We start from the raw sequence: 19,966 nt of genomic DNA on the forward strand, positions 1-19,966 counted from the left end.
CGGCGCGGCCCGGGCCGGCCGCCACCCGCTCCGCGGCGCCGGGCGGCTGTGGGGGAGGGCATGTAAACAAATGGGGTTTTATAGCTACCTCACTCGAGTGCCGTGTGCATCTCCCTCTCCGCTCGGTACCAAACCGCCGCGGCGCCTCCTCCTCCTCCTCCTGCCGCTCCGCCGGCGCTATTCACAGACCCGGCTACGCCGCGCTCGCCCTGCACACGCGGCCCCGCAGCCCGCGCTGCCCAATGCGCAGCCATTTCCTCCAGCGCTACGAAAGTGGCGTAGCGGCCCTGCCCGCCCGCCCCTCGCTGCGGCGGCTCCGCGCACGGCCCGGCCATGGCCGCGGGGCCCGGGCAGCGCCGGCGGGAGCCCCGCGGGCCCGGGGCAGCGCGGCCGCCGGCCGTGTCCCGGCCGAGGGAGCTCGGCCCGGGCTGCTTCTGGGGAGCCGGGCCCGCGGGGCCGGGGCTGAGCTGCCGCCTCTGCAGCCGCCTGGGGAGAGGGTCCGTCAGCAACAACGGGGTATCCGTACCTTCCTATCGGGGTACCTTTCGCGGCCGAGGTGGGCACTAACCCCCGGTTATTTAACTGCAGAAACTCCTGCCAGGCTCCCTCATGCCACCAAAGCCTGTCCAGGCAATGGACGTCTCCCCATGGCGAGGTGGAGCCCCTCGTCACGACACACTTCATTCCTGGGCAACAACTACGGAGATAAATAAAGCCCCCAAACCAAAGCTTAGGTAAATCAAAACCCTCGCTAGCTCAGCGCCGAGGATCAGGGGACATTTTGGTTTATAACGTAAGACCTACAGGATAGTGGAGTCTTTCACAACAAATCATATTCTAAAATAGACCAGCATGTCTTGTAATGGTTATTTATAGAAAGCACGTCCAAAGGCTGAAGCGCAGTTATAGGAGCGTTTCAGATAAGTTTTAGGCCGTTTCATTTTTCTCCTGGAGAAATTTGCATACAATTTTCACGACGTTTTCCTCCAAAAAACCCCTAGTGTTTCCATTGCAGGCTTCAACCTAGAAGAAGCCTGCAATGTATCCAGAAGCAAACTGACCTTCCCTCTGTTTGTTAAGGATGCACAAATTTTGCTTTTAGAGTCTTATATTATTGAATCGGACTAACCTAATCATTTCTTAAAATGTTCCTTTGTTAAACCGGATGGTTCACATCACCACTACCTAAGTCTGGCCTGGAAGAGTCCTGTCCTATCCTATCCTAATGGATATGCCCTGAATTCCAGGGCATACCCCATGGTTATTCCCTCCAAAAGCCTCCAAAGTTACTTGATTTTTCCTTGGTAACATATAAAGGATTACTTCTGTTTCTTTAGCAACCAAAAGAAAGTTGTTACCTGTAAGGGTCCAAAAAACACATAAGCATTAAACTGAAGTCATTGTGCAAGAGAAAATCAGAGTAAACTTCTCTAAATATAATAAATATCCATTCTAATGCAGTTATTATTGTACAAACAGACAAAGACATGTAGACCTCTCAAATGACCAAAGAGCACATCAGCTGTGTGCATTACACTACACCAATTTTTTGGTATGTGATGCTGAATCTTTCTGAACTTTTCTGATTAGTCTCTTATTTACCCACAAGGTTCATGTCTCAGTGACAGAATTTATAGTTTCATATCTCCTCCAAAATCTTTTTCTCTCTTTAGTATTTATTTTTGGGGGAGGGAAAAAAAACCCCATAATCCCTTCCCTCATTTTTTGCTATGTGTCTTACCAAGTCCATCACTAGAATATAAACCATACTAGTCCAAGTCAGCTGCTCACATCAAGTTTTAGGCACTATTATAAAGTGATTATGAGGTAGTATACCAAACTTGCACCAGATCATTTTGTATGTTGATTAGAATGATTCTTACCTTGAAGCACGTCCCTTATCTCTCAGAATTTTAGCACAGCAAATAAAATACAGATGTGACTAAGACATTGGTTATTAGACGTTTATCACAATGCCACTGTTGATCACTAGAAGTGACTGATTTGTATTGCTGTTTGCTCTAGAAATAGATCCACTGAGTGGAAAAAAAAAATTTAAAATTAAGTTTTCTTTTTCCATCAGAGTTTATTCAGAGGGAATTGCACTCAGTAATAAATAGAGCATATGGGGGTTGTTAGCTTTTCTGAATAAAATCCAAGTAATGCAAAATATCCTTAAAAAAAAATCAAGAACTCTAATAAAATGAAATACTGATGCTACACAGCGACTTTTCAGAAACTCACCCAGCCAAGGTGTACCAATAAATAGATCTCTGTTAGCTGGTTCTCCTCCCCTCCAGCTGTTACCCACTCTAACATGTATCTGTTCATTTTAAATCCAGAAGGGGCCATTAGCAGGCCTGCCAGCACTCTGCTAACATTTCCTGCTAACAAATGAGTCTCATTTGTAGTTTGAGTTAGGTTAGAACCTTCCCAGTCCGTCTGCTCATGGCTTTCTCCTGATACATTGAAAAGCCTACTTGTATCTACAATATTTTCCCTGTAGTTGAACGTTGTATCTTGCATTTAGTCTTCTTAGTAGATTTAACCAGACATTTTAGTGCAAGAACTGCACTAAAGTATTTGAGGAAAAGAAAGTAGGACTTTCTATAACACAGAAACCAAAACCAAAAATTACTGGATTAGGCATTTACCATAAAAAAAAGCTGAGGAGTGTGTTTCCCTGTGAAGCCCGTGGAACAGCTTTCTGTGCTGCAGGGAAGCTGGAACAGCAGAACAGGGCAGCCAGCACTGCAAGAGTGCTGAGAGCTTGAGAAAACACAAATGTATGCAACAAACCCAGACTGACTTTTCAAGCTTCAAAAGGAATATGTTACCATGCTTTTAGAACAGAACTGGTTTGGGGTTTTTTTCCCTCTCTCACAGGGCACTTCTTGCTGAGTAGGACTGCAGAGCACACATATTTTGGGCTGAGGAAGAGAATTTTACATATATATAGATAAAATAAAAAAAGTATATGAAATATATGTATATATATATACACACAGATCTCACACACTGATTTCCTGTCCCCCTCGCAACAACCCAATTGCAGGTGAGGGGGTAGAGGGTTGACATATATATATACATATATATATATATATATATATATATATATATATATATGTACACACACACACAAGAAGTAGTTTGTTTAGACAAATTATTAAAACAAAACCAACAACCCAAAAAACCCAGCCAAAACCCAAAGCTACAGTCCTTATATCCTGATAGTGTCTCTGACTCTAAACAGAAGTAATAGTCTTGTGAGTATTCCTTGGAGAACTGAAACAGTAATACTGAAAAATATTTTAACTGGGAGAAATTAATGTAGAAAGATGGTAGTTGAAGGTGTACAGAAATCTTGTTATGTAAGTGGGAAAAAAATGTCACTACTTGTTGCCAAAATGAACTTGTTGGCAAATTCAGCTTTTTTTTTGATTGAAGAGCCCAACTTAATTTTCTTACTTTTGAAGTACTGATGCCTCATGAAAAAGCCAAGGTAATGGCTTGAAACATCAACTTCCTCCTTTTATTTTAAATCTTCTTGTCCAAGATTTAATGAGAAATTAAGGCATTTGAATGTTAATGTAGCTGGGTTTGGAGCACATGTTACACGCATATTTTCTTTCCTGCTCTTTAAAACCTTTTTTCTACTTTCTGTCCCTGCCTTTCTTTCATTCTGGGAGCCTGAAACAAAGTCAGAAATGCCATTTCTTCTGTGACAATGGCCAAAAAGTATTGTTCAGTTTGCTAGAGAAATTCAGTAGCAGAACTAACCTTGAGGAGAAAATGGCTGGCAGGGCACTGGGGTTGTCAATGCAGACTTGCCAAGCAGAAGGATTTCACCCAATTTCTCAGGAGTGGAAGAGCTTTGCTACAGGAAGCTTACTCACAAGTAAACTGACAAGAGCTCTGAAGTGAAATACCAGGGAATCATACAGAAATCATAATTTCCTACTCTGTGTCTTAAATATGACCTACTGACAGTTGTCTCTTTGCTCTGAATTGACTGGTGAATTCTGAATTCTGTCTAACCATCTCTGGTTAGTTGTATTTACAGATTTACCTGTACTTTCACTGCTTGGCAGTTGGAGCTGTGCTCATCTCCAGGCACTGAGGTTGGTGCTGAAGCAGCAGAGACTTTGCTTATGGCAAGGACAGAAGGGAAGCGTTTGAGCATCAGGGAGAACTTAAACAAGCAGGTAGTGATTCTGTGATTAAAGCTTGTGCTTGGAAATAGGAAATGATGTCCTCTGGGGGATTTCACTGCCTCAGCACTGCTTGGTTTGTTTGCAGTGATTTTAAAGCCCAAGTTTATTTTACTCCATGGCCATATATATAAAAACAAGACTTTTAGTAGAAACTATATATGCTTTTTTTTCCACCTTCCTGCCAAACTGGGTGCTCTCCCTTAAGCCTTCACTAGGCAGGTTCCTTTAATTAGCTCTAATTGGTTTCAACTGTATGAATTCCAATGGTAAATCAAAGTAGATCTGGCTAGTTTTGCATGAACTAGTAAGTATAATTTGAAAGTTACTTTAGTTGTAAGATGGGGAAGAAAAGGGAAATCCATCTGAGCATTTTTGTTTTGTTTCTAGAAACCATTCTTATCCTCCTTCTCTTACAACATGTAGATATCCCTCTGTTCAGACAGTATCTAAACATGTATGAGCATTTGTATAGGTTTTGAAGCAAAAGTGTCAAAATCAATGATACCATCTGCATAATTTTAAATGCAGTATCAGTGTAAGTACCAATGGGAAGTCAGTTCAAACAGAAATCTAGGAATTTTTTATTTGTTATTTTTTAACATGCCAAAACAAGATATAGGTTTTAAAGGTCTTTGTTTTAGAAGTTTTTGAATTGGTCTCTTTGTGGGGAAGGGCTGGGCTTTTTGTTTTGGTTTTAAACATGGGCTGACATTTTTAGAAAAAATATAAACCCTATTTCATTGGCTTTAGACTTAAGGTTACGTAAATATTAAAGGACATAGGCAGAAGGGTGTGATGCTGCAGGAGCAACTCAAGTCTTTGGTGCACTCAAAGGTTTGTCTGCAATTTGGGAAACAGCCAATATAACCTTTGGCTAATTTTGCAAGGCTAGCAAACACTGGTATACTTATCCACAGGAAAGCTTGCTGGCAAACTTGACTGCGTTAAATGACTCTCCCTTTGTTTTGTTATTATTTGTTTTAAACATAACTGTCTAGTCCTGCTCTCTAAAGCAGTCCTAAGCCCTTTCATTGGATCTGAGACAGGCAGGATTTGCTGGTTGCAGGTCTGGGATAAAATTTGACGTGGAGGATATTAGAAAGTGTGTCACAGCCTTCTTCCTCTCTTGCAGACTGAGGTTTATTTGTTTTTCTCCCTTCCTGCCTGCCTGCTGAAAACACCTGTTTGCTTGTGGCATCTTGTCTGTAGGCAGTGGTTGTGGGGAGATATCATCTTCATTCCAAAGGATGTGGTGGGTGGGAAAGGCCAGTCAGCTGCTTCCTGCACCACGAGTGGGGTGAGATTGCAGAGCACAAAGAATTTCTGGTCATGTTCACACAAGACCTCTGTATCAATAAATATGGATATTATCTGCTGGAGCCGGGCAGGGTTCAAAACATTAAACAAAGCTGTGCTAGCTGCCTGGGTGGGGTAGAAATTCCTCTAAAGGCTTTCACTTATAAAAGCAAATGACTGATTCCAAAACTGACTCACCTGACCAAAGAGAAAATATTGGCTTTAATGTAATCTCTTTACATGCTGAGGAATTTGTTTTACACCCTCTTCTCAAACAGAGTGGAAAAAAAAAATTAATGAGACTGGCCCTGACATTATTTGAAGAAATCAATGAGGAGCTTAAAATAAGAAATCAAAGGTCAGCATCTTTTTATTGTCAGTCCCTGTCAAATTTTAACCAATTTGGTGAATTGGCATTTTTTATATATGACCTAGACTTAGCTGAGTAATGGAAGCATAGCTCTTCTAAAGCTGGATTTTAGCAGGCAGCTGGGGTGAGGTTCCCCATTTCTTTCACCTCTGTTACACATGGAAGTGGAAATGACAAATTTTGAGCTCCTGCAATTCTGCCATTTTCAGCAGGAAGAATCAGGAAGCCAAGACATCCTTAAGCTGCTGGCTGCCTGTTTGGGGCACCTCTGGGCCATTGCTCATCTGTGAAATTTTGGCAGTGGAAAGGGAAACCAATATGAACTTGACTGGATGTCATGCAGCCTCATCCCATCTTTAGCACAGATCCAAAACCTCCGAGATACCTACAGAGAAGAGGTGGGACAAGAACACGCAGTGGCAGGGAAAACAAAGGTATTTGCAGAAATAATGCAAATTTTGAAATGGGTGTTTTGTTTGCTTTTCTTTAAATAAACTGTACCAGTAACAAAATCTAAAATCAAGAGGAAGGTTCTCAAAATCAAAATTATCAAAGGCTAGCCCAGTCTAGGGAAAGAATTAACTTAAGGTCAGCTTGTGTTTATCCTTCCATGCCTGGTAATTCAGAACTGGGAACGGAAGGGAGCAGTAGGCTGCTGGCCTTTAGGGCACTGTTAATACTACATGACCTTTGATTTGAAATGCTGGTATCCACCTAAACTTTGATAATTTCCCCCATCATTCACATTTGTAATTTTTACACCTGTATCTCAAGATTTCTAGAGAAAATAAATACAGAGGCAGCAGGAAGAGTGCTGCCCCAGTTTCCAAACCTTTAAGTACAACCATTTGACAGTGCTTTTAGGTGTTGCAGCTTTATTTTCCAGGTTGCTGCCGTGATCCTTTGCACAGTTGGATGACAACTTTTGGTTTCAGTGATGTAAGAAGGAGTGTGAATTTAGGCATAAAGAGCTATGAAGGAGGGAATAAACTTCAGCTGATACACAAAAAGATGAATCATGGAGACACCTAAATATGGTCTAAATGACAAGAAATGCAAAAACCAGAGAAGAGTATCAGTGGAATTACAGGGAGAGACAGACAGTGGGGATGTGGGACAGTAGAACTGGGAAGAGAACAGGGAAATGGAGAGGCCTATTACATAACTATTTCTAATCTGCATGATTTAGCAAGCTCACTTGATACCTCCTTCTGTAAATCAGCAAACTCCTCTGAGAGCAAGTACAGCAGCAGCAGAATAGACTCTCACAGTGGTGAATACTTCCTGTTATTGCTTGGAAGGGAAGAGACGTTTTGAAGCATTTTCTCAAGCATGGAACTAAGGAGACTGCTCGTGACAGAGGGGATGTGGTCATGTGTCTTTGCTGACCCATCAGGTGATGCATTTACCGTGTTTTAGAGCATTGAGAGCCCTGAGGAGACTCAAGGGTGGCAATGCCAATAAGCAAGCAGAGAGAAAATAAAGCATTTCTGCAATGATTGGGCTGTACTAACTTTGCTGAGGTGTTGGACTGACATCCAGTCTGTCCATCCATGGATATGTCATGCGAGAAAATGAACTCACAAGCTCAGGGAAAGAAAATCACTCAGAGACAAAACTCAATGCCAGTTATGTCAACACTAAAATTGAAAAGAAAAAAAAGAAAGAAAAAGTTACATTTGAAAATGCTTGATTTCACTCACACTGTTAGTGTCTTTCCACTCCTTTCAGGTAACCTTGCTTTGTATTTCTTATCCCTCTCTTCATAAATACAAATAAAAAATCATTCCCATATACACAAAGGGTAAACTCTTAATGATCTTTTACAGTAGCTCTAATGAAATTATTGTGCACTTCTCCAAGACAAACATGAGTACCAAAACCACGACAATGCCTTTTCTTAGTTAAGGAGAGCATCCCAAGAATGTTCAAAATAAAATGTTGAACAGCAAATGCAGTTAGTTCTTTATAACAGATTTACATTATTGAACGTATACCAAAATGCACCACAAGCATGCAGTGAGATAATTCAAGGCTAAATATTAATTGAAAAAACCCCCAAATAATACTGCCTTTTGGACAGATAGGGGCAAAATTAAAGGACTTGTGAGTGAACTGATATTTATTTTTTCATTTAACCATGGTGCCATCTCTCAACAACTGTCTGCTCGTGGAACTGCTTCCAACAGATGGCTTTCTTTAAAGGTATGAAGAATGTATCTGTATGATTTTTGAAGAGTTTTTTTTCTCCTGCTGAGGTTAGCTAGTCATTTCTCTGAAGGAAAAAAAATCACCCATGAAGGTGCTTGACCCTGTTCTTCCATTAAAGTGAGTAGGGAGTGGCTCTCACCGAAAGCAATGTCACAGCAGCTGTTGGCTGTCAGGCCACTTACGTAGTTACCTACATCCAGTACCTTAAAACAGTTCATAGACTCATAACCTTACTTGGAACAGCATTTCCTTCAGAGAATCACCATTTTGTATTTTTTGCAGGCAGTTTAGTATAATGTAGTTGGGTATAATATAATATGTAGCTGGGTAAGCATTATAATGTCATTTACATTTTCAAATTAGTTTTCTCTTAATTGTTAGATATATGAGAGAAACTCACTGGATTAATTGCAAGTGCAATCTGAAGTTTGAAGTCCTATAATCTGTCAGATTTCCAGTTTACTAAAATTCTTATTCTGAAAATAAGGCTCCAAAGCACGACATAATATCCTTTGGCAAATCAATACACATCATGGAAAGAAGGAATTGGTACCCTGAAGCTTCAAGACATTGCTTCTTAAAGATAAACAGAAACTAAAACTAAAGTCAATACTTACTAATGATTTGCAAGGAGGCTTGAAATGAGAATATTTTAGTTAAGCCAGGTACTTGAAGAGAGACTGCTTGGGGCTCTCCAGCTCACATGAACCTAAGTTGGGCTGGCTCATTGCCAGATTCCAGGCAATTCTCAACCCAAAACCAGCTCACAGAGTTTTACTCAAGTTTGTCTCAGATGACAGAAAAGCACTGCTTTTGGACAGTGTGATTCTGGGATAACATTATTTATATTATGGGATGTGTCAAATTCATAGCATCAGAATGACCATAATTTGTTCCTGTTTTTCCAAGGGGCTTTGGCTTTAAGGTAATGTGCTTTTCTAACTCTCAGAGAAGTATACAAATTTTGTCTCAGAAGACATTAACAATATCACAGCTATCACTAATTAGATGAAAAATAGACTGGGTATGCAGCTTCTAAAAACAGTGAATCAGAAGATGAGCTGCCAGTGCCTGAAAGTCCTGCAGGATCCCCTTCTTGAGAGCAGCATGCACACACTACAGATCAGATCAGGCCACTTACACGAAGTTGAGTCCCAGCTCCATCATTCAGGACAGCAGTGTCTGAGTCTTGTCATTTCTCTCTTTCTCCTCTTCCTCCTTTACAGGAGGGAGAGACTGCATGGCCTTTAGTCATTTCCCTAAACAGGAAGAGTTGCTGTCTATGCAGTTTCTTTTTTAAACTACTGTATTTTTAAGGAGCTGTTTGAAGAGGGTTTTGTTATTTATTATTGTATTGAAATTGAACCTTGAGCTAGTAAAAACAATATTATGGTAGTGCTCTAGTTATAAAACCAGAGCTGCTGTTTTCACAAGAGGACACTTCAAATTGCTGCACAAAACCTTCGACTGTTGAGCACTCAGAGGTTTGCAGTGTACAAGCCCCAGTTATTGTGAACAGCCAAACAGCAATAGACAGTTTTTCAGAGGTTATTGCTAGTAGTTTAACAGTAATCTAAAATGTAGAAAAAAAGGGTATTTTTAGGGGAGGCTTTGGTGGATCAATATTACTGCAACGCTTTCCATTTTTTAATGCCACTTGTGTTGTACACAAACAACTCAGAAACTGCATTTGTTTCAAAAATCAGCGATCTCCTGAGGCGAAAGGACAGAGTCTTTTGTTAAGGACTGTAAGTCCACTCTTAGTCTTAATATAACCTGATCAGCACTCATTGAGAAAGCTGAGTGAGGAGGAAAGAACAGGACTTCAAGAGCTTGGCAGAGGCAGATGGAATTGCCCCCCAAACATCTCTGTCTATTCACTGCACCACAGTTGTGTCTTCCTGGCATATCCCAGAGCTTTCTGTCTTGGTATGGCTCGTGTTTAGCCCTTTGGCTGGAGCCACCAGTGAAGTCACCCAGCCACCTTGGATTATAGGTTATAATGCTGTCTAAAGACAACACACAACTCTGCTCTCTTGTCCTCAGAAAATCTGCTTTCCTGAAGTATGACAGGTACAGTGAAAATTGCCACAGAAAGCTTTTCAGAGGTGATAGAATCATCATGGTCTGAAGAGGCCTTTGAGATCATCCAGTCCAGCTATCCATCTTGTACTACCACTAACCATGAGATGATTCTTTATAAGTAAGTTTGTATTTTCAAGAATCTGCAAAAGCAACCAACCTCCTTTTTCCTAACATGACTTAAGTGTACGGTCTCACCTGGGTGGAGGACCCAAACATTCTGGCTTCCAGTTGTAAGAAGCCAGGCTAGCAGTTCTGTTTCTTCCGGAGGCAGTATTTCCATGTCCTCCTCTGATAATGTATTCTTCAAAAGAAGATAATCTACCTGTCACTCAGTCTCACCCGAGTGCCTGGCAAGATCATGGAGCAGATTCTCCTGGGAACTATGCTGAGGCATATAGAAAATAAGGAGGAGAGTGATGACAGCCTGAGGGCACGGCTTCACTAAGGGCAAGTCGTGCCTGATGAGTGTGTTGGCCTTCTGGCATGGGGTTAGTTGGTGATGGATAAGAGAAGAGCAACTGACATCATCTGCCTGGAGCTGTCCCTCACAGTGACATCCTTGTCCCTGAAGTGGGAAGACGTGGATTTGGTGGATGGATACTTGGTGGGTAATGGATTGGTTAGCTGGTCACACTCAGAGCCAACAGCTCAATGTCCAGGTGGGGACCAGAGATGAGTGATGTTCCTCAGGGGCTGATGTTGGGATTGGCACTTTTTAACATCAGTGACACAGACAGTGGGGTTGAGTGCACTCCCAGCAAATTTGCCAACAGCGCTGAGCTGTGTGATGCTGTGCTTGGCACATTGGAGGGAAGGGATGCCATCCAGAGGGACGTGGACAGGCTGGAGAGCTTGGCCTATGTGAACTTCGTGAGGCTCAGCAAGGCCAAGTGAAGGTTGTTTGAAGGTCAGGAGACACAGTACCTAAACTAGTGCTGCTGGCTCCTCTGTGGCAGTGCTTGCCAAGGTGGAATTGTAACTGAATAGTGACAGGCGCAGAGGGATGAATAAGAAAAATCTGTTGCTGATAAGGGCTCAAATATGACACTTCAGGTAACTATTTCTTCTCACTGCCCAGTCACTCTTGAAGTGCAGGCCCTTGAAGTCTCTCACCACTGAGTGCTGTCACACAGTGTCTCCCTCAGCCAGCCAAGCCCTGGTGACACAGAGGACATGCTGTAGGTATGCATTTGGTCCTGAGATTCTAGTGAGGAATAATCTTCCCAGAATTAAATTTTATCCTTCAATTACCATGCAAGGAGAGACCTTGAGGACACACTCCTGTTTGACATTTGCATAGTGAACCTACACCGGAGCAGACTTTCACAGCACCACTGAAATTAATGCCTTAATAAAAACAACTTCTCCTCAATGGACTTTGTTTGCTTTAGCCTGACCTTATTTTCAGGGGATTAAAATTTAGCAATAATATTTTTATGGTCTTGAACTCTCTTCTGTTTTTGGAAAAAATCATGTTGTTAAGTTCAGAAAGGAGGCAGAAATTGTTTTCCTTTAGTTTCACTTTGTCACGTTCTAGGAGGAGCAAAACCCCACACCAGAAGCCTCCCACAAAAAAAAAAAAAAAAAAAAAAAAAAAGCTGACAGAGCTTTTTAAGAGAACCTAACTCCACACTGATTTTTAAAAAAATATATAAAATGTGATGTACACCATTTTGATACCTATAGCTCTACTACTTTGTTGAAATGTTTGAATCTAGCATTTAGTACAATTTAGTCTTAAGTACTGCAAAGCATCCACAAACTACAGGGAAGGAATGATTACTGAAATACCTAAAAAGCGAGCGAGCAAGCGAGCCATGTATGAGTGACAAGGTTTTAATCTTTACCCACACACTCCAAACATGTCCATTATCTTTGGCAGAAAGACAAAGCTGTTCGGAAAAATTGACACTGGTGTTCAGTAGGGAACAGGGAGTCCTGTGGAGACAATGGGATGTAAGACTTTCCTCCCTCCGCCCCCGATTGTGCTTGTGGCTGGTGAAGTTCCAAGAGGAAAAAAGATTTCTAAAGGTTTCTATTACCCTGAAACAACCATTTTCAGTAGACACCTAATGAACTCAAAGGAAGTCCACTTGGTTTAATTTTTTTCCCTGAAAACGATGATCAAACAAGTTTACAAAGGAACACTGGTACTTACCCTCTGCCAGGCTCTGATTCAAGAGTTTAAAGCATTTTGCTGGCTTTACACAGGCAAGTATTTACCTCACTCAGTTGCTTAGTAGCTCCTTTCAAATCAATAGGAATGTAAATGTGCTATTAGTGAGTGCTTTAGTCTTGCTGAATCATGTCCTTTGCATGTCACAGTCATTACTGAAAAATGTGGTTGTGACCATACACCAAATTTGTTATGGGAGGTAGAACGTGCCATGATATCAGGCTGGTGTTTGTGAGTGGTGGGGCAGGAGAAGGGGGATAATGAATGTTTTCAGCTGGGAGACTACTAAGGGTTTAGATATTTAGCAAATTCTGCCATTTCCAGAGAAATCCTAGATGCTAGAATCCAGGCATTTTGAAAGCCATACTATTTCTCTAGGTACACTGCATACACATTAAAAAAAAAACCCAACCAAACCAAACCAGCACTTTGATTTCTCCCAGGTATGTGACACCATAACAACCACCAAAACAACAAATCTGCTTTTTAAAGAAAAGGCTTCATAAACACTCAATTCAGTGTGGACCAAGATGACAATGTTTGCTTCTCTGTTTGATAGGAACATTTAGGACCCCATGGTATGCAGAGAAATATTATCCCAAATATTACGTGGCTGAATGAGAAATGTAGCATACCAAGAAGCTGATACAAAACTTGTGAAAATCAATATGCTTGCTTCAGTCAGCTCTGAAATAAACTTCAACCTTAGTTTTACCTTTCTCAAGGTTTAGTTTCAATAGAGATTTTTTTTTTTTTGGATGAAAATGGCAGAGAAAAATGTAAAAGATAAGCCTAACATCTGCAATGAAGCAGTAATGCTCAGCTATCATTAAGAGTCATGGCTTGCTTTCTTTCACGTAGAAATCTTTGCACAGGAAGAAAGCTTTCCTTCCCTCTCACTCTTTCATGAAAATTGTTTTAGTTTTTAGTTTCTTGAAGCCATCACAGAAAATTCCTGATTTTGTTGTAAGCAGCAAGGTGTTTGTGTTTGATTGCTTTCAACTGCCAGAAGCTGTTGCAGAAAAGTCTGCAGCATTGCTATTCCAGAAATGATATACTGTCTGCCTTGCTGCATTGCCTCTCTGCTTTACCTTCTTTTGCTTATGTTCATATGATATAATCCTACATATATCATATGCTCACATATGTATCCCTCTCTCTCTCTATCTAGTCTATATCTGTGTATCTGTCTTCATAGATATGCCCAAGTCTAAAAACATTTAATGCAGAAATGGAATCAGGGTGAGTAATCTTGCAGAGGAATGAAGCAAGCATCTTGCTATTAAAAAATAAAATATTTATTGAGGTCAGAGATGGAAGTTTACTAGATTAAGGCAGCACAGTGGGAATAGGAAACTAGCTGTGCCCTGAGGATGGTTTTGTAGCTGAAGCAGGGGAAGATATGCTCAGAGTGCAGTTAGCTCAGCCAAACCTAATTAGGTACACAGCACTCGGCCTGTTCATAGATTCTGTCTCCAGTGATTGACACTTCTCTTATGATCAGGCTGTTTTTTATTAGAAGGCTGGAGGTTTACCAGATGATTTTAATGATCAATAAGTTGAAAGTAAAAGACAGGCTCATGATTTACCTGGTATAAATCTGGAAAATACATGCATTGTGCTTTGTGTTGTTAAGCATAAATTACCATGTTCTTTCCAGAGTGTGAAATCTCTTGTGGGAGTAAATGGTTTGTTTTAGGATTCCTCATGTTAGGTAAAATTAATGATGATATTTTCTTCTATTTCCTTATTCAGAACGTTTATTTGTACAAACAACTCTAAGCTTAGAGTTTTCCAGGTGAATTTTTGAACACAGAATGAAACACAGGAATAAGAAAAACCCTTTCAGGCAGTAAAGCTGCATTTTTAATCCAGCAGTGATCTGTCATTCTCTGTTAAAGAGAAGATGCTGGATGTATTTTTAGACCAGCTTAATTCCACTGTCTGCATGAGGTTTCTCCTTGCAGTAACAGGAGTAGTGCTTTGCTGTGGAGAGTTGACACCTCATCTGTGCAGAAGCAAAGTGCTTTCTTTTTTGTGAGAGAGGACGGTTTAAGGTTAAGCCAATAATTATACCAAAGCTATATGGATTGAGTAGTATTAGGTCTTCAGTGAGAGGATATGGACTTGGAGCAGCATTGCAGGGAACACCTGCAAAGTCCTTCATCTGAGAAGTAAGCCAGAGATTTGCTTCTCGTGAGCTATAGTTTTTCTTCTATTATCTCATCTGGTTACTGAAGACTTTTATTCACGTGCAGATTTACTGGAGGTGAAGTGTGAAAGTGGGCTAATTTAACTCTCCCTGTTAGTCCTGCCTCTTGCTGTTTTCCTCGGAGTTAGCAACCAGTGATAAGAAATCAGAGAAGGGTATGGAAGTGCATACCAATAGAGATAACAGTGAACAAATTGTTGAGGAGGTGGTAAGCATCTTTTATGCAGATGGAATTATAATAATGATTTTCCTTGGCCAAGACAAGACAGATACAGTCATAAAGAGCCATGAGTTTTGAAATTCTGCTAATGTAATTGCTCTTTTGAGCCCCATCTGTTTATACCGGTGGGTACGCTTTTAAAAGTCAGAATAAAAGAAAGGCACAAAGTGAACAACTAATGTTCCTAACCAGATGCACTGCTTTGCCCTTAATTCTCTCCTGAGAGGATCGAAGGGGTAACTCCACCAGCTACTCCACATCTGAACTAGATCTGGGTTCTGATTCATTGGAGGTACTGCTCTAGAGAAAGGCTTGGTGGGGTGGGAGGTGTAAGTGTGGGAGTGTGTTAACTACAAACCTCAGTTTTGAGATGCAGTTCAAATATAGCTGAAGACTGGACAGCAGGAGTCCTCACATTGAAAAATACAGTTAAGATGTGCAGCATGGGTCTGCTTCACAGAGGTTTTTAAAATGTAACTCAAGATCATCTCAGGGTAATTAAAATCAAAGGGTCAGTATCAGACAAAATTAAATAGGTAGAAAATGCTCATAATTATATGTTCAGTGCTTTAATAGAAGAAAAGGTTTGACCTGAAATGGAAAATGGAAACTAATCTGCAATATAGAAGTGTCACTTGAGTCAGGTGCCTAAAGGAATTGGCAGTGTCAAAAAGCTTTCTGCTCCCTTCCCCTTTGCATAGGTGGATGGACAATGCACTGAAGTAGTATTTTAGGGAAAATTCAAAAGCCATTGCTGGCCTGGAAGAATGCCTGAAAGGAAGCATTTGAGAACATTAAATATCTCTTCTGACATACTTAACCAATTTTCCAAGAGACACAGGTTATGAGAAATTTTTTTATCCCCAGTTTCAGCAATTTCCAGGCTGTATAGTACTGTCCCTGAAGCTCTTGGAAAGCAGTTCTAAATATTTGCCATTCATAAGCCCTCTTCCCACATTCAGGCTTTGAGTAGATTAAAATTCCAGATCCAGATTTCTCTCACTGGTACACCTCTGGGGAAAAGTCTAAGAAGCTCCTTTAGCAATAGAGAATCGCCTCAGCAGTGACAAACTATCTAACAGTCTTAAAATTCAAGTGTGACATATGTGGAGATCCCCATGAATATCTACTGGTGTGAGATGATCTGGCCAGTGATGCTTTTGTGCTTCCCAGGAATCTTCAGGTCCTGGATAGAATCTTTTTTGAGAGAATAAATGCTTTGGCATATTGGTCCCAATTTCAGTGAAAGCCTCCAGACTCCTCACATGCAGTTACTGCAGATTTGTGCAGTTGTATGAGGGTTTTTGTGCAGGATTAGCTTTTATCTGGAAATCTATGGTATTTCACTGCAGCTTACACGCAGGAAGTTGAGGTTCCCTATACGTGTCACATTTATTATGTGCATAGAAAGGGGTGCCCTTGCAAAGTCATAGCTGTGAGCAGACAGGCCCTTCAACCTGCATAAAAGCTCAGAGATGTTGTCTTTTCACCTTAATCAGAATGGAAAACTGAGCCTTAACTGACAGGGACATAAAGGAAAAATGTTCTTCTATAGCGCTCTTTCAATGGTGTCTAAAGGATCATGTTTTGAACATTAACTTTTTCAATTTAACATGAACTGTATTAGAAATGATGACATAAAAAAAGAATGGCACACTGTCATTCCTGGTGCTACTGAAATCCTATGCAGAGGGACTAAAAATGACTTAAAATCAGTGACGAGAAATGCAAAACCTAGAAGCCATTTAAAGTATCTGGTATTCAAAAAATTTAATGTCTTTGGGTTTTATTAGTTTTCCTGTATGGACCTAAAAGCCCATTTAGTGTTTCAGTTAGCCACTATTAATTAGCAATATAATTTCTACTGGTCTGAGGAACGAGGCTTGTAAATAAGTGCAAATAATTAGACTATGCTTGCAAGAATTAAGATAAGCATTGCAATGCCTAAGTTTGGAGCTTGAAATTAGAACCACAAGAAAATCCCAGTAAGTTACACACTGGGAGAGATGCACAGCTGGAAGCACAGTATAGGAGTTTTGACAGCCTCACCCTGGCTCTCTGCCAGTAAATCATAATTTCCTTTAGAAGGAAGGAGCACAACTCATGGCTTTACTTTGAAAGAATTTAATAGCCAGTACTTTAACACCTGGAATGAGATATTAGTGTCAAAATGGGAGCTTAATAGAGTTAGTTACAGGGAATAATGAGAATATCTCAAATGACATGAGAGAACATAATAATCAGAAATACCAAAAAACTTCAAACCAAACCAACCCAATACAGTGCTCCCCCCACCCCAGCACCTCCCTCAAATATGTCTCTTGGACCAAGTAAGAAATCATAAGGGCAATGGCTATAAGAACAAGTTTGATAGAGTGAAAAGTTAAGCAGTACTTAAAACCTTAAGAAATCTGAACAGGCAAGACACTTCTTAAAATTTATCAGCATTGATTATTTTGTAGTATTCATTCAGTCCCAAATAACTTCAGAATTCCTCTCTCCTTCCACTGAGCACTCCTTTATGCTTTCAGTGTTAATTTCCTTTAGGCTTATCCAGGAGCAACCATCACCTGCCTGGATAGTAATCAGATTATGCTAATTGTGCTCCAGAAGCCCAGCTAAAGTTTTAACCTGCTGTGATGTAAAACACCCTTTCTTTTCGAGCAATTCAGGACCCAGTCTGATGCTGTTTTCACCATGCAACCTGATACTTCATGTGCATATGGAACCTGCCAGTCTGATTTAATTGCATAACTCACTTTATCCAACATCAGACCTTACATGAGATTGAGTGCTGCATTTTGTAGAAGTGCATTTGTGAAGACTTGTCTCTTCTGCTCCCTGAACCCTTTCCCTCCAAAAGTTGTTTTTGGGGGACGTTATCATATTGCCACCCCTAGATTTGGTATCTGACTTGAGATGGCAGCCCTTACCTTTGCTTGATTTTAGCTACAGATGATGCATCATTGGCAAATTAAATTTTTAATTATATAGCACATTTCTTAGTCTAACAAAAAAAAAAAAAAGAGGAAGAAAAAATCATTTTTATATAATTTTTATGCACGCTTAAAAAACATTCCCTGCCTCATCAGAATGTAACCAATTTATAATAAACATTTTTAAATTGAGCTGTTTGATGAATCCATTTGGACAACTATGTAACCTTCTCCACCACTTTAACATTACTGCTAATCTATTTAATGTCTAAAGCAGCCCTGGAGATCAGTTCAAGAGGAAGTGATGTAGTTTGCTTGTTTCTTTTGGAGCTGCTTCTGAGCACATGCCATTAACACTCTATACATGAATGATGGGAAAATAGTCATGGTGTGTCATTAAAGGCTGGTGATGAACACACTGCCGGCATATTTCTCTCATTCAGTGCTGCTCAAACACAGTACAGCTGATCCAGCTATATTCTTCTATTCTTCTCTTGTTTCATACGTGCCTACTCTTTTTTTTTTTTTTTTTTTTTTAATCATCCAGCAGGTCTTTACTTATCAAGCTCCCTGTTTACAAAGTAAAAGGCACATACTGGGAGCCAGCCTTGTGCTGTTCGTCCAACTGGTAAGTGCATTTAGAGTGCAACATGCTTTCATCTCATCAAACTCTGCTTAGAGCTTTAGCACCCAGCCCTCCCAAGTGAAGACGTTGCAAAAGTTACAGCACTTTTGAGTTCATTCAAGAGACGGTCCCATACATCACTATTACATCTGATAGCATGTTTCCCACTCGAGAACCAATTTCTTTGAAGAGTATTTTATGCCCACAACAAATTTTAATCTAAAAGTATGAGTCTGAATTGCCTCTCTTTACGAACTGAAGGATTACTTCTCTCTCTTTGCTCTCACTGATATTTCACAATCTATGGAACAGGACAAGCTAATTGATTTCTTGTAACTCCAAATTTATAAAGTAAGCCAATTTTTAATCCTTGAGTTTACACCTATGACCTTAGAGTTAAGGATTTTGGAGCAAACTCAAATACTCATTCTGCATCTGCAACTTTCTTAAGAATTCTGTAGAAGTTTTTTATGTTTCACCATTTCATTGTCTGGTAACATGCTGTCTGCTCACCTAGGATAACAGAAAGAAATAAGATAACCTACTATACTTACTGCCAGTCCTGGAGGTGGACTCTGACTTCACAGGGAGGCAAAAGAGACTAGAGATTTTACTCTAATAAATGTAAAGCATTCCCTAAGCCTCTCCATCCACAGCAGTGCCACAGAAGACTACTGGGACAATATTTTATGGAGAAGGAGGTCTAAAACATGTGGAGGATGTTTACATGATACTGCTGCCAGGAACTGACCATGAAACAGGGCACTTTTGGGAAAAAGCTTATCATGAAAACTACGTAAAATTCCCACCTCTGACTGCCAGTAGTGGCTTAGTGGATTCCCCTGAGACGATTTACAAACAAAGGGCACCTAAGTATGCAAAGGACATGGTTATGTAATTCTGAGGCAATTTCTGTGCTACAGAAATAAGATTATAATAGTAATAAATTATTTCCTTTTTTTTTTTTTTCTCGCGTCAGACAATGGAACATCAACTATCAAAGAATTACGTGAGTTAATTTCTTTCCTGTTGCTTTTACGTCAGTTTTGACAGGAACTAATTACACGTGGTTTGCTCAGACATGATACTAATATTCTGTCTACCTGCTGGAAAACTGCACATTTAACTAAATAGAATTAGTATTATAAACAGAATTAGTGTGATAAATATATCTGAGATACTAAATATCCATCAAATATCTGTCTAAACAAGCTGTTTCAACACTGCAAGCCAAGTTTAGACACATGCATTTTGTTGTGTTAAATATGAACATTATTCAAACCAGGGCAAGTGATCTGTAGATTAGAATTATTTGTACAGGTAACTGAAACAAATTAAATGCTCTCCATTACAAACCCATATTCGAGTGCTAAGTATTTAATCATTCAGCTGGGGTAGAGTTACATACTTACTTAGATAAAATGCTAGAAATCTGATGCAACTGTTTGTGAAGACTTATTACATTTCTCCTGGGCAAAGATTATAGATCAGCATTAATTTTCAAGACCTAATTTAGATGATCGAGCTTACCTTTCATTTTTGCAATAGTGCATCCTCTGTATAATATAATGCTTTGCCATGAACATCTTATTTTATGACAAGAAATTATATTTCTTGTAAT

General features: G+C 40.1%; 1 protein-coding gene across 7 annotated transcripts in view; it reads right to left on the minus strand.

Annotated features, from left to right (window-relative positions):
- Nucleotides 1-18,998, minus strand: part of SLC39A10 (solute carrier family 39 member 10) — a 52,741-nt gene extending 33,743 nt beyond the window's left edge. For 4 of the 7 annotated variants that reach the window (XM_041472803.1, XM_041472806.1, XM_041472801.1 and 1 more), the window contains exon 1: nucleotides 89-220. The gene's annotated coding sequence lies outside the window, so the exon portion shown is untranslated. Of the gene's footprint in view, nucleotides 1-88; nucleotides 224-526; nucleotides 780-18,899 lie in introns of those variants that run through there. The other 3 variants (XM_041472808.1, XM_041472805.1, XM_041472804.1) reach the window with 3 other exon arrangements.
- Nucleotides 18,999-19,966: the final 968 nt, after the last annotated feature.

Source organism: Pyrgilauda ruficollis, unplaced genomic scaffold (genome assembly GCF_017590135.1).
Source record: "Pyrgilauda ruficollis isolate IOZ18807 unplaced genomic scaffold, ASM1759013v1 scaffold3, whole genome shotgun sequence".
NCBI classification, from domain to species: domain Eukaryota; kingdom Metazoa; phylum Chordata; class Aves; order Passeriformes; family Passeridae; genus Pyrgilauda; species Pyrgilauda ruficollis.